Source organism: Notechis scutatus, chromosome 7 (genome assembly GCF_049901735.1).
Source record: "Notechis scutatus isolate UNSWTSFEM ecotype Mainland chromosome 7, rNotScu1.2, whole genome shotgun sequence".
Lineage (NCBI taxonomy): Eukaryota > Metazoa > Chordata > Lepidosauria > Squamata > Elapidae > Notechis > Notechis scutatus.
The window spans coordinates 16366021-16379368 of NC_142015.1; the positions used below are offsets into that span (position 1 = coordinate 16366021).

Below are 13348 nucleotides of genomic sequence, written 5' to 3' on the forward strand. Positions count from 1 at the left end.
TTAGACCAGGCGTGGGAGGAGATCCCTCAGGAGACCATCCACCACCTCATCAGGAGCATGCCCAGGTGTTGTAGGGAGGTCATACAGGCACATGGAGGCCACATACACTACTGAGCCTAATTTTGATGTGTTTTAAGGAGATTACATCCAAGTTGGATCAGCCTGTAGTGTTTTTTTCCACTTTAATTTTGAGTGTAACTCCAAATCCGGACCTCCATGGGTTGCTAAATTTGATTTCCATTGATAATTTTGGTGTGATTTTGTTGTCAGCACACTCAACTATGTAATGAACAAATTATTTAATAAGAATATTTCATTCATTCAGATCTAGGATGTCTTATTTTTGTGTTCCCTTTATTTTTTTGAGCAGTGTATATTAAATGATGGAAGGATAAAGCATTATTCCTCAATATTTCCCTAAAATTAATTTGTCCAATATGCTAGCCATTGCTTTTCAAGCCACAAAGCATGACCACTCAAAATATTTTTATTTAAAAACAGTGTGACCCAGCATATTTATGGCTTTAAAAACAACAGTATTTTAGGGCTACTTGATGCCTTTGTTAATGCACCAAACAATTCAATTTATTAATTCACATATTAATTTATAAATTCCATGAATTTATTAATTCGTTCAATTATTTTGGGCATGCTCTCACAATTCAGGTTTTTGGTCAGAAGGAGCAATGCTAGAGAAAATCGGATTCCAACTGTTGGGGCTGTTCATTTTCAAAAAGGGGCTTCCATTATGAGTGATGTATCCCTCACAAGCTCCCTCATGAAGTAACCCAAATTCTCACTTCGAGAAAGTTTAATTTCAACTTTGTTTTCCATCACACTAATGGCTTCCCTCCAGCACTTCCATTAGCCAACCAGCCCTTTGTGCCTCCATGATGCACAATGCCTCACTGAAGCTTACAAATATTTTTCTTTTTCTAAAAAGTACAGCGTGTTAAATTAGTTGCATTCTGAGACCCTAGAGGCCAGCACTCCAGTGCTTTGGTGGTACTTTCTCCACATGTTTGTCACACTTATTCTCATTCACAACTGGTTAGCTTACACCACATCCACATGTTGTTTGTCTTTTCTTTCATGCCAGTCTTCTACCATCTTAAATTCCTACTCATGAAGCAAATGAGTAGTGTAAGAAAAAAAGGAAAGTGACTAAATAATACAGAAGCAAATATCAATATAAATGATAGTTCCTATTGATTATCAGTATTTTTTTTATTTGATTTGATTTGCCAATTGTTTACAAGATAATAAGTATAAGTGTATACATAGTTGTGAATACATGAAATGGGTACATATTAAGAAAAATAAAAGAAGAATAAGAGAAACAATAGGACAGGGACGGTAGGCACGTTGGTGCGCTTATGCACGCCCCCTAGAGACCTCTTAGGAAAGGGGTGAGGTCAATAGTAGACAGTCTAAGGTTAAAGTTTTTGGGGTTTGGGGAAGAGACTACAAAGTCGGGTAGAGTATTCCAGACATTGACCTGTCTGTATATATAGCATACAGTGCTAGATAAGTGACAATAAGGCATAGAAGTACACTATTTTCAAATAATATCCATAACAGTGATCTACATATTTGAATAAAGAGAAGTGAGTGTCTTGTTATTTTGCTGTTGAAAATGTTTTATCAAAATCAAAATGTAATACCAGAGCCATTTCATGACATAAAATCAAATACTTAAAAAATGCTTGTTAAGTGTTGTTCAGATATTTAATTCAGTCCTCATAAACCTCGATTGGAATATCTCCTTAAAAAGCAAATTCTTGGGATACTGGGCTATTTTGCAATCACTTATAGCAGGAAGTAAGTAATCCATTGCAATAGAATAAAATGCTCAGTTAAATGGACAAATGCACACCAAGCAGTGTACACTTGCAAGAATAAATGACAATTTTCTTCTGAAACTTCTCAAATAGTGGAATCAAATGAGCAGAAAACTTTTTCACGATTTGTATGTTTTTTGTCCCCATTAAAATGACCAACGCCTTCAATGCACTGTTGTTTTTCTTGTGAACTTAAAGGAGAATTAGTTGGAGGAAGAGAGCAATAGAAGTATGGAATAAATTATCTCCAAAAAAAAATCACCAAATTTAAAATATTAGATTTGCTTATTTAATGCTAGAAACAGGGCAAAGTTTGAAGTCCAAACTTGCATTGGGAGCAACAGAAAAAGACCTAATAAGAATTCTTGCTGATTAACATAACTTTGACATATGCAGTGCTTGCTCATATGGACAAACATTAGTGAATTATTTTTAAGCCTTAGGTAACAGACCTAATAGTATGCTACAAAAACATGGGAATGCAGGGTATTTACAACAATGCTGGAACTGACCAGCAGAGGGAGCACAAATAGTCAACGTTTTGTAGAACTGAATAAAGTGTAAACATTTACAAACTTGTAGGAGAACAAAATAAACTGGTCTACCAAAATTAAATAGATGAACATTTTCAGGTACGCAGAAAATGATCTTCAAGGTTTTCAGACTAAATATTTGATCTGAAATATAATTTCATTCAACTGTTGCAAAAATTCAGAAAAGCTTTATAGTAATCTTGTAAACTGCCTATAACAATTATTTCTGAAATGATATGTTTCAAAACTACAGAAGCTGTTTAGTGGTTTAAACATAAAAATAGAAAATTAGATCTAGTGCTGTTCAATATAGTTAAACATATCCTATCTATTATGCTGATAATTAACTACTTTTTAAAGCTTATATTACAAATACATTTTATCATATTATATTCAATTATAAGATCAGTGTTAACATTTAAAATGATAAACTGAAACATTAGATAAATTTGTAATCCCAGTTGACAACTTCACATATATACCCTATCTACCAATGCTAAACATTGAAAAGCCATTCAAACAATAAATTCTCTCTAATGTTGTTTTATATGAGCTTCAGTGTGTCAACTGCAGGTTCTGTTTATATAAGCTCAAAAGCAAGCTTCCTAAATCTTTGAGTCAAAAGAAATGTCAAAATATTGGGGCGAATAAAGAAGCAGAGATTGTGAGTGACTGTGCCAAAAGAGAGTGGGTATACATATTACAAACAATTATCATAAAAATATTCACAAAATAAAGGACTGATTATTTCTGCAATTATGATTGGATAAATTATCCAGTCAACAACCACCTGGCTCTATATCATTAATAAAAATGAAACATAAATAAACAGAAAACAGAAAACTTATCTAAAGTGTCTTACCAAAACCAACTACTTACACATAAAACAAGCTTTCAGTACAAATCACTACTTTGTTCTGAAACACTTCTTAGTATAGAATTGCTACCTGATAATAAACACTACTCATCTCAATAGAAATAAGAATGTTTTTCCTGAGAGAACTAATTTTTACATATAGGGTTCAGTAATCTACTACATATGCATTATCAGCATTCTAGAAATAAAATAAACAATATTTGGAACTGATTAAATATTGGAAAACAGTACATTACCCTGAAAGAAAAGTTAATTGCTTACTAAGAATTCAGCATAATACAAATTTGTAATACACATAATAAAAATAATGCTCTGCAAGGAAATTACAAATTTGTATTATAATTATTAGAATGTTATCATTTTAAGAGTTGGAAAGCTTAAACATGTTAATCACTTTCCTATTTATATGCAAAGACTACAAAAAGCATATGCCACTGCCTACTGTATTACATTTCATTAGAAAAAAGAATAACTAACCCACTTCACAAGTACAATTATCTGCTTTCACATACCTTCCCCAAGAGTTTGCCTCTTCAGAATAAGAAACAAGGAATCAAATCAGATAATTTCAATAAGTATGGATGAACTAATTTTAGTGGCCCAAGTACAGTACAGATTGACTTTAAACGTTAGTGTCTGACTATTTTGTCAGGTTGGGCTGTTAAGTCATGCCTTGATTTTTAGATCTGCCAACACATGGATTCTTCTACTTCAGTTCAGCCTCCCCCACTTATCATCAAGAGTGATATACTTCTTGTTCTATTTCCCACACCAACTCCCCCTGCTCCCTTACAAAAAAAAAAAAAAAAAAAAGGCACTGCAGGGCAGAAATTCTTCAGGTGCTTGCTAATGGAATTCCCAGGGTCTATGAGCCGCTTCGGGGATCAAGAGATCTCATAGCTCCCGCTGGGGTAAGAAGCAGTGAGTCTGTTCCATTTAATCAAATACAGAATGAATTTTCAACCCTATTCACTAGGTTGTCTCCAGGGCTCCAAAAAAACACCAGGGAGCTAGAATCACACTAATGTGGCTCTTTCAGGCAAATATAATTAGTTTGATTTTAAAAGAGCCACATTAATATCACCTCGGTCCTATTATCAGATTGTGAATTATAGTGATACTGTATGCTTTAAGCTTGAAAAACTGAAGGATAACTGAACATGAATCATACAAAATGCTATACATTCTGCATTGAATGTTTCCTATTATACCATACTGCCTGGTTTCATTTTAACAGCAAGGTAGTTAGTCATGGTTAGCTCTTTGTGTGTTAACAGAAACCAGCAGTGATCCCTTTTCCCCCTTTACAGTTTCTCTTTTAAAATAAAATCCCCTAATAATAGGGCTCATATGAAATACTGCATATTTATACCTTGAACTTTTGAATTCCTAAGCTACAATTAAATGGACTATTTCCCAATCAGGCATATTTTGATATTTTAAAAAACTGGCTTAAAATGCAGAGAATTAGTCCTAAAGTATTTTCAGTTTCCAAAATACAGTTTTCATTTATACACAATAAAATAAAGTATAGCAACTAGCATTTGCATAATAAAATTAACAAATAAGTTCATGCTTTATACTAGATGAAAAAATTAGTTCTGTATAAATTTTATATCCCACGGAAGAAATGTAGAATTATAAGCCTCCCACTAGGAATTCAATATTGAGTTACCCTTGACTTTTACAATAGTAGCACAGCTGTTTTATTCCACTGTATACAAGACTCAGTCACTACTGTATTATTAAACTTGTCAAACATGCTGTCTAAACAAAATCAATTTCATTATTTCAAAGTCAAATCACCTGCAGCCATGGCCAGTGTGATGAAAAAATACAAACTAGAACAAGATCCAATTCTTCACTATTCTGGAGAAGAGGATTTTTTTACTTTATGCATTTGAATTATATTAACTATCAGCCAAAAATAAAATTAAACTCATAGCTAATATACTTGTTGCAAGTAACACAAGTGTCAAGACAGAGTAAGGATGTAACCAGAGATTTCAATTCTATTTATGAGAACTGACCCTCCCCCCATCATTCTCTCAATCTTCTGTATTTTTTGATTCATTAATACGCTGAAAGTACTTAACCGAAGGAATGTGCTTATGTAAACCCACAAATCAAAATGAATTATATTGATGATTTATTGGATACAAAGAAACAAAATTTCCTTTTTAGATTTGTTTTTCTTTGCACACAACTTTTTGGACACTATGCAATTTTGACATGTGTATAACAGATAGCAGTAATGCAATCTGCTCCTACTAAGAATGTTCTCTAGTTGAGCAGCACATAAAAATGGTTAGTTTCCAGACAAAATGTGGTGTTTCATCTTCGCCCAAATAAAAACCTCCCAACATATTGCTGCTATAAATACCCTTTTAAGAAAAACAAGATGCAGCTTACAGTTTCACATTCAAAAAAGAACTTTGCCAAAAGTTAAGGAGTTTGAAGTTGACAACTGAGCCTCTCAATCATGTTTCTCATTGAAGTGCCAGGCACTGCCTTTGGTTTTATCAAAAGCAACTTTCTGATCGAGTCAATATCAAAACGACTGCACAGGATCCAATTATCTGCTTCTTCTTAAGATTTTGTTATGGAAATGAAGTATCATCCTCCATAGTAAACAGAAACAAATTCCAGCGAACACAAGGTTATTCTATTTCTCACATGCCTCTGGAGTAATGTTAATGCTAAAGTAATCTCTAGATTTAAGAAATAACTTTTCCATATGATGTATGAAGAATTAAAAATGATAATAAACTAAAGAAGGGGAAAAAAAACCATTTTGACATCAAAAGTACCATAACAGACTATTCACAAGGACACAGAACATAAAAAGCAATGGCTTGCACAAGTCAACTTATGGTGGGAAATAAATACAAGGGGATATATATACAGAGTAATTAACTTATCTCTGATTCTGTCAAGGAAACAAAAGCTACACATGGGTTAAGAAACAGTAAAGCAGGGTCAACTCCCTTCCATACATACTGCCTGATTATGTATAGGAAGGAGGAAGTAACAGCAACTCCTGACAAACTCCGGTGTTATTTTGCATATGCACTTTGCACTGCAGGAGAACAGCGCGTGTGCTCAAAAACATGTAACTTTTATTTTTGCTCTCCCTCCCCCCTCCCCTTTTAAACTTTAGGGGAGCAGATGTTTTGGCATCAGGAAAAACACCATTTTTAACTCCTTCCTTTCAATGTCCTCTAGGATTTATAGAAAGAAAGAAAAAGACACTCCCCATTTAGTCCTTCATGGGTACATATGTGCACATCTGAATGGCCCTATGAAGAATAATAACCACTCCTTGCATTTCCTTTCCTTTTGACCTTGCCTATGATTAGGACCCAATCGTGGGTGCAAACCGACTGGTCTCTTGGGACAAAGCCATAAATGACGGTCATTATAACCCAGAAAAACTACAATATACCTGCTGGTCTTTTAAGACGTCAGAAGAATTTTAGGTTTGATTTTGTTGCAGCAGTTTCAAACCCAGCTCCCTCTCTGCAAGCCGCAATGTTTAAAAAACGTCTGTGGGCCTTTACAACACCTCCACCCCCCTCAACCCCGCTTCCCTTCATGCTCCACAATCGCGATCCAGAAGAAAGAGAGATGCGCCCTTTGCATCTTGCCAACCATTTCTCAAAAGGCCAAGAGAAGGTTTCGGATACCCCAAAAGTTGGGGAATTCAACGCTGGCTGGGTGGGTGGGTGGGGAGAAAAGCGACCATAAATCTATCTCCAAGGTGCTCCAAGCGCTCTTTCATCTTCCTGTTGCCGCCCCCCAACCACCCCCTCCCCAAATTTATGTCACACCAGCCTTGCTGCAAACGGCGATGAAAGAGGACCAGCCTCAGCCAGCCTGCGAGCCCCTGGGAGGATTTCATCGCCCGCCCGCCCGCCTCCCGATCTTGTAAGTCCTTTAAGGTCGGAGTTTGCACGAGCGCGCACACGCACACCCGGGAATGGCAGGTAACCTCTCTCCTCCTCCTCCTCCCCACCCACACCCAATTGCAAGACCCGAGGGATGAAAACAAGGTCGGGCAACCCACCAGAGCATCCCTTCGCCCTGCTTTGCCATCCCGACACGCGGGTTCCAAGAATTCCCGTGCGCGCGTTCACACGACCTTGGCGCGCTCCCCGCATCCCCTGCTTTCCACGGTGCCCCCCGCCGCCGCCGCCGCCGCCGCCTGCCAACCCAGCAGGGTCCCCCCTCACACCTCTCAGCCGCCGCGGCGCTGGCTGCGCCCAGAGAGGCTCCGCTCCCGCTCGACAGACGCTCCCCAGGACATTCCAGTGAGAACCGGCGAGGCGGACGGGAGCCTCCATCCAACACCGACCGGCCCGACCCAGCAGCCCGGTCCCGCTCCCCGTCCTGCCGGCCGCCGCTCCGGGCGAAGCTCCCTCACGAGCTGACGGAACGACGGGCTGAGGCAACGCGCGAGCCACCGAGCCTGCGCGCCCGGCTCGGCTAGAGTCGCCCGCATCGGAGGAAGCCCCGCCCATCGCTCGCGTGCACGGCCGCGCTCACGTGCCCGCCCCAGCCTCCTCCTCCTCCTCCTCTCCCCTTTCTCCTCCCTCTTGGCCTCCTTCAAGCCGGACTCACGCCCGGGCCCCGCCCTCGGCTCCCGCTCAGCCAACCGGCGCTGCCCTTCCCGGTCTCTCGCTCCTCCCCCTTCTTCCACCTCCCCCCCTCCGCTCCTCTATTTTGGTTTGGATGGGAATATACCAACGGGGCTGAAAGCGGGAAGGGGAAAGGGCGCGAGGGTCGGGCAAAGCGGAGTAGGTGTTCGGTCTCCGACCGGGCTGGTTTCGCCCCGCGAGTACCACACAAGTACCGTGAGATGAAATACCTGTTTTTCTAAGGAGCAGAGGTCCCCAGCTTGGCAACTTTTAAGATTTGTAGAGTTCAACTCCCAGAATTCCCCAGTTTGCATGGCTGGCTGGGGAATTGTGGGAGATGAAGTCCACAAGCCTCAAAACTGAACATCCCTAGGATTAGTGTAAGGAAAACCCCGAGGAAGAAGCCCTCCACCTGGTTTGAAGGTAGACTTTGCCTTCAAGAAAAGGAGGAGGGTGGGATTGTTTTGGCTCCAGAAGGTCTAGTAATTTGATCAATGTAATATTACTTTTATTTGTTTAATTAAATTTATATAGCCATCCCTTTTAGGACTGTCTTTTTGGGGGGGAATTTGGGAAAAGTCTGTGGGTTGGTTGATCTTTACAATGACTATGATTCCTGGTTTTTAAGATTTGAAATATCCGAAATGTGGAAGACTGGTCTCAAGGGTTTAGCTTTAAATATCTTCCCAGACAGGTCATAATATTTCTAATATTATTGGGTTGTTTAAGGATGTTTCTAACAGCAGTTATTTCTAATGTTGTTTAAGGAGGTTTCTTAACAATAGGAAAGAGCTGACACATAAGCAACATAGAAGCTGTGTTGGTGAAACACATTTAACTCCACCACTTAAAACAGGGGTCCCCAACCACGGTCCGCGGACCGGTACCGTCCGCGGAACAAGTCCTACCGGGCCGCTGGCTTTGGGCGCCGCCATCTTTTTGATGAAAAAGTGCTTCCGGTGAGCTTTTCCGGGTAGAAAGCTCACCGGAAGCACGCTTCATCAAAAAGATGGCGCGCGCGCTCTGGTGAGCTTTTCCGGGTAGAAAGCTCACCGGAAGCACGCTTTCATCAAAAAAGATGGCGGCGCTTAGCGCTTCTGGTGAGCTTTTCCAGATAGAAAGCTCACCGGAAGCACGTTCATCAAAAAGATGGCGGCGCCCAGCTGATGCCGGTACCGGGTCGCGGCGCCCAGCTGATGCCGGTACCGGGCGCGCATAAAAAAGGTTGGGGATCACTGACTTAAAAGACTGGAAACCTGCATTTGCACACCACTAAATAATAATAAAATATACCAGTACATGTAGTTGTCTTACAGCCACAATTGGGACTGGAATTGCTGTTGCTAAATAATGCAGTCATTATGACTGCCTGGTTTCACCACTATTTTTGCCACAGTTGTTAAACAAGTGACAATGTCATTAAGCAAATCTGGTCATAAGGTGAGCACTATCTGCCAGTCAATCCTGGAATATTGACCTGCTAAAATGTATGACATTTATAAAACTGAGTTAAAATATATTTTCCCTCAGCAGTATGCAATGCCGTGTCAAAGATTCCGTTTTACTTCTGATGCCTCTAGAAACCACAGTGGTGAAATGTATAACAAATGCTAAAATTAAAATAGCCCAAGGTGATAAATTAATAAAACCACACATTTAATAATTAGGAATCTGCCCTCAGGAGAGGAATTTTTTAAAAAATGCATTTTACATAACTGGTTCTCTTTTTTGCACCTGTATGGAAGGTGCAATGACATCATATTCATGAGAAATAGTTTTTAAAAATCCTACTTTTCATAAATTGCAATTTGCGCTATTCTTTGGGCATGTTTTTCTTATCCATATATTGCAAAACACTTTTTATTCCAGAGAAATACTTGTATTTTCCTCCCCTATGGAGATGGAAATGCTCTCAGTGTGTCCAGATAGTAGACAAGAATGCTTTCATTTTAATCCTGCACAAGCTCCATCGCCTTTTTTAAAAAGTCCACTTTTCTTAACTCAAGGCAATGAACATAGCTAATACTGCTGCCATCTATTTTTCCCACAACAACAGCCCTGCAGGGTGGGCGAGCCCAAATGGCCTTTACATTTTGTGCAGTGTTACGCAGAACCACAGAGATGGCTTTGGAGAAACTATGCAGAGACAGAAACACATATTTTCAATCCTGCGGAACAAAGGAAAAAGAAAAAAAGAAATTCAGACTGGCTCTATGTTTTCCTGAGTTGGCCTACCCCGAAGGGCTAAGGCAGTGTTTTTCAGCCTCAGTAACTGTAGATATATAGACTTCAGGTCCCAGAATTCCCCAGCCCACCATGGCTGGCTCAGGAATTCTAGGAGTTGAAGTCCACTCATCTTAAAGTTGCCAAGTTCGAGAACATTCGATTCAGTGTCCCAGGTAAACCAGACCACTATAGTTTGCATTCCATATCAGAGGTGGTATATTCAGCAGGTTCTGACCAGTTCTGGAGAACCGGTAGCGGAACTTTTGAGTGGTTTGGAGAACTGGCAAATACCATCTCTTGACTGGCCCCGCCCCCATCTATTCTCTGCCTCCCAAGTCCCAGCTGATCGGCTGGGTCTCCTTTTGTTGCCCTGCACAGGAGAACAGAGCTGGAAAGCAGGTTAGTGGGGTGGGTAGAGAATGGGATTTTGCAGTAACCTTCCCCTGTCACACCCACCAAGCCACTCCACACCCACCAAGCCACGCCCCACCGAACCAGTAGTAAATTTTTTTGAATCCCACCACTGTTCCATATGTTAATGTTGAGTGCAGGGTAACTATCTTCATTCTCCCTGTCTTTATTTTCCCTTCCCCTTCCTGTGGTTCAGGCTGTTTCGCAAGAGATGGTTCTCTCTCGCTAGACCTCTGAACAGATGCTTAGCAGAATATTTTGAAAACAGTGATCAGCAAGGCTCCCTACCTCTGCTTTTGCTTAGCGGTGCAGATGGAGAAGGGTAGTGTCCTTCCGAAAAATCAAATGTGATTAGATTAACTACGATTCAGCGATCAAACCAAGTTCACCTTCTTTCTGCAATCCCTCTAGTACTCAGTATCTTACATTTCCAAATTAGGTATATCATCTAATTAATCTCTCGTTAATTCTATTGCATTATATTGCATATACTCCTGAATAAGTTTATTGGGAATTCCATTCTTACATTTTCCTCATTATATTGAACCATAAAATGTTATCCTAGAATCACCACGTAGCATGAAGAGTTCAGATTTTAAATGATTTAGCTTGTGTGGGTATGATTCATATGGCTGTGTTTAGAATGCACTTGACTGCTAAGGGTTTTTAAAGATTTAACAATAAACATGAAATAACGGACGTTCGCATTTTACCCATTCAAAAGGAAGACAGATTGTAGGTTGTAGCATGTTTGGCTGACTTTCCAGCCTTCTAAAAATAAGCATTTTGCAAGGATTAACGTCACCAGACAAAACAAAAAGTCTTCACTCTGGACTTTTTATATTGACATTAGCAGGGAATTGAAAACAAAAGGTTCAAGTTAAGTAAAACATTAAATGTAATGAAACCATTTCAGTGCCTCACTTTCACCTCTTTTTTTGAAATATAACATGGAAGATTAGAGAAGAGAAGAGTTTTAATATAGTATTTAAATTCCATTCAGATAATTTTCTTATTACAATAGCCTTACTTGTAAAAGTCATTTATTTAAAATATTCAAAGGTAAGGTCACCTCACCTCCCTAACAATTAGTGAATTATTTAAGCATTTCTCACAGGCTGGTAGACAAAGAAAATTCTTGAATTCAAAAGTATTACTTCTTGCAATGTTATCCAACCAGTTAGCAGATAATAGAGTTCCTTCTGTCCCTAATCAATTCTCCCAAAGGGAAAGCAATGTGGCTCTGTTCTTTTTTCTACATCAATTCTGACAGTCAGCTGTTTCCAAACTTGGCAACTAAGTGGTGGGACTCATCTCCTGGGGCGGGGTGTGTGAGTCTGCCTACCGAGATGAGGTGGATCAGTTGCTTTCATGGTGTGGAGACAATAACTTGATCCTCAACACCAATAAGACCAAGGATCTTATAGTGCAGTGGCCGTCAACCAGTGGGCCGGGGACCACTGGTGGTCTGCGAGACAATTTTGGTGGTCCGCAGAGAAATGTCACCTCCAAAGCACCCCCCCAAGCAATTAATATGGAGTGTGAAGGATGTGTGTTTGTGTTTATTTTCATGGTCATGATGTGTACTGAAAATGGTGTTTGATTTCATTGTACGAGGTGCAATGACAATAAAGTAAACCAACTAACTAACCCAGGCTGTGCGGGAACACAAGGCTTGTGTCGCTTGCATTGTGAACAACACAAGGAAGTGAAGGGAGGGGGGAAAGGGCAGAGGGGAGAACTTGCCCATGTACCTTGTCTGGCCACTGGGCTGCTTCTTTCTGCTTCTTTCTTCTGCTGCTTTTGGCTGCGCGCAAGGAAAGCAGCAAAAGTCTTTCTTTCTCTCTCCCAAATTCCACCAGAAATGAGTGTTTGGGACCCTGCAAGGCATCCTGCTCCAAGAGGCTACGCTGGCACGACAAGTCTCACACAAACTCATTTTTGGTGGAGTTTGGGAGAGAGAAAGAATGACTTCTGCTGATTCTGCTGCTTTCCTTGCATGAAGCCAAAAGTCAAGTCAGTCAGTCAGTCAGTCAGTCTGTCTGCCTGTCTGTCTCTCTCTCCCTCCCTCCCTCCCTCTCTCTCTCCCCCTGAGAATGGACCTGGAGATGGTATCATGCAATCCCAAATAAAAAATGATTGATTGTTAGGAAAACAGGGTGGGGAATTTTCCTGCAGACTGTTTGGGGGATTTTCCCAGAGTCTCTGGTCCTCAGGATTTAAAATTATGAGTTTGGTGGTCCCCGAGGTCCAAACGGTTGGCGACCCCTGTTATAGTGGACTAAAGAAGGAACAGATCAGACCTCCAGCCCTTGCTTATCAATGGAGACTGAGTGGAGCAAGTGGCCAGTTTTAAGTTTCCACAAAAGAGGATGGGGTGCTAACATTGTAGCACTGGTCAAAAGGGCCCAGCAGAGATTATGCTACCTGAGACTTCTCAGAAAACAACAACTGAATGAAAAACTGCTGGTGACCTTCTACCACTGTACCATAGAGAGTATCTTAACTTACTGCGCCTCTGTATGGTTTGCCCAATTGCACAGGGGCAGATAGGACAGCACTCCAGAGGGTTAATGTCATTGCCCAGAAGATCATGGGTTGCCTTCTCCCCTCTTTGGAAGAGCTTTATAGCTCCCGCTGCCTTATGAAAGTTCAAAACATTCTCAAAGATCCATGTCATCCTGGGCACCCTTTTTTTGAACTATTACCATCTGGCAGACAGTACAGAATAATAAAAAAAAGGACAAATAGGCTGAAAAAAAGCTTCTATCCCAGGGCAGTAGCTCTTTTGAATTCTGCTGGATAGTGCAGTGTTGGTGCGGT

General features: G+C 40.5%; 1 protein-coding gene across 4 annotated transcripts in view; it reads right to left on the minus strand.

The window, feature by feature from the left end:
• Positions 1-13348, minus strand: part of CDON (cell adhesion associated, oncogene regulated) — an 86273-nt gene that overhangs the window by 31949 nt on the left and 40976 nt on the right. For 2 of the 4 annotated variants that reach the window (XM_026671438.2, XM_026671437.2), the window contains exon 1: positions 7486-7750. The exons of 1 other annotated variant lie outside the window; for it this stretch is intronic. The gene's annotated coding sequence lies outside the window, so the exon portion shown is untranslated. Of the gene's footprint in view, positions 1-6696; positions 6817-7485; positions 7751-13348 lie in introns of those variants that run through there. One more of the 4 variants, XM_087970009.1, reaches the window with a different exon arrangement.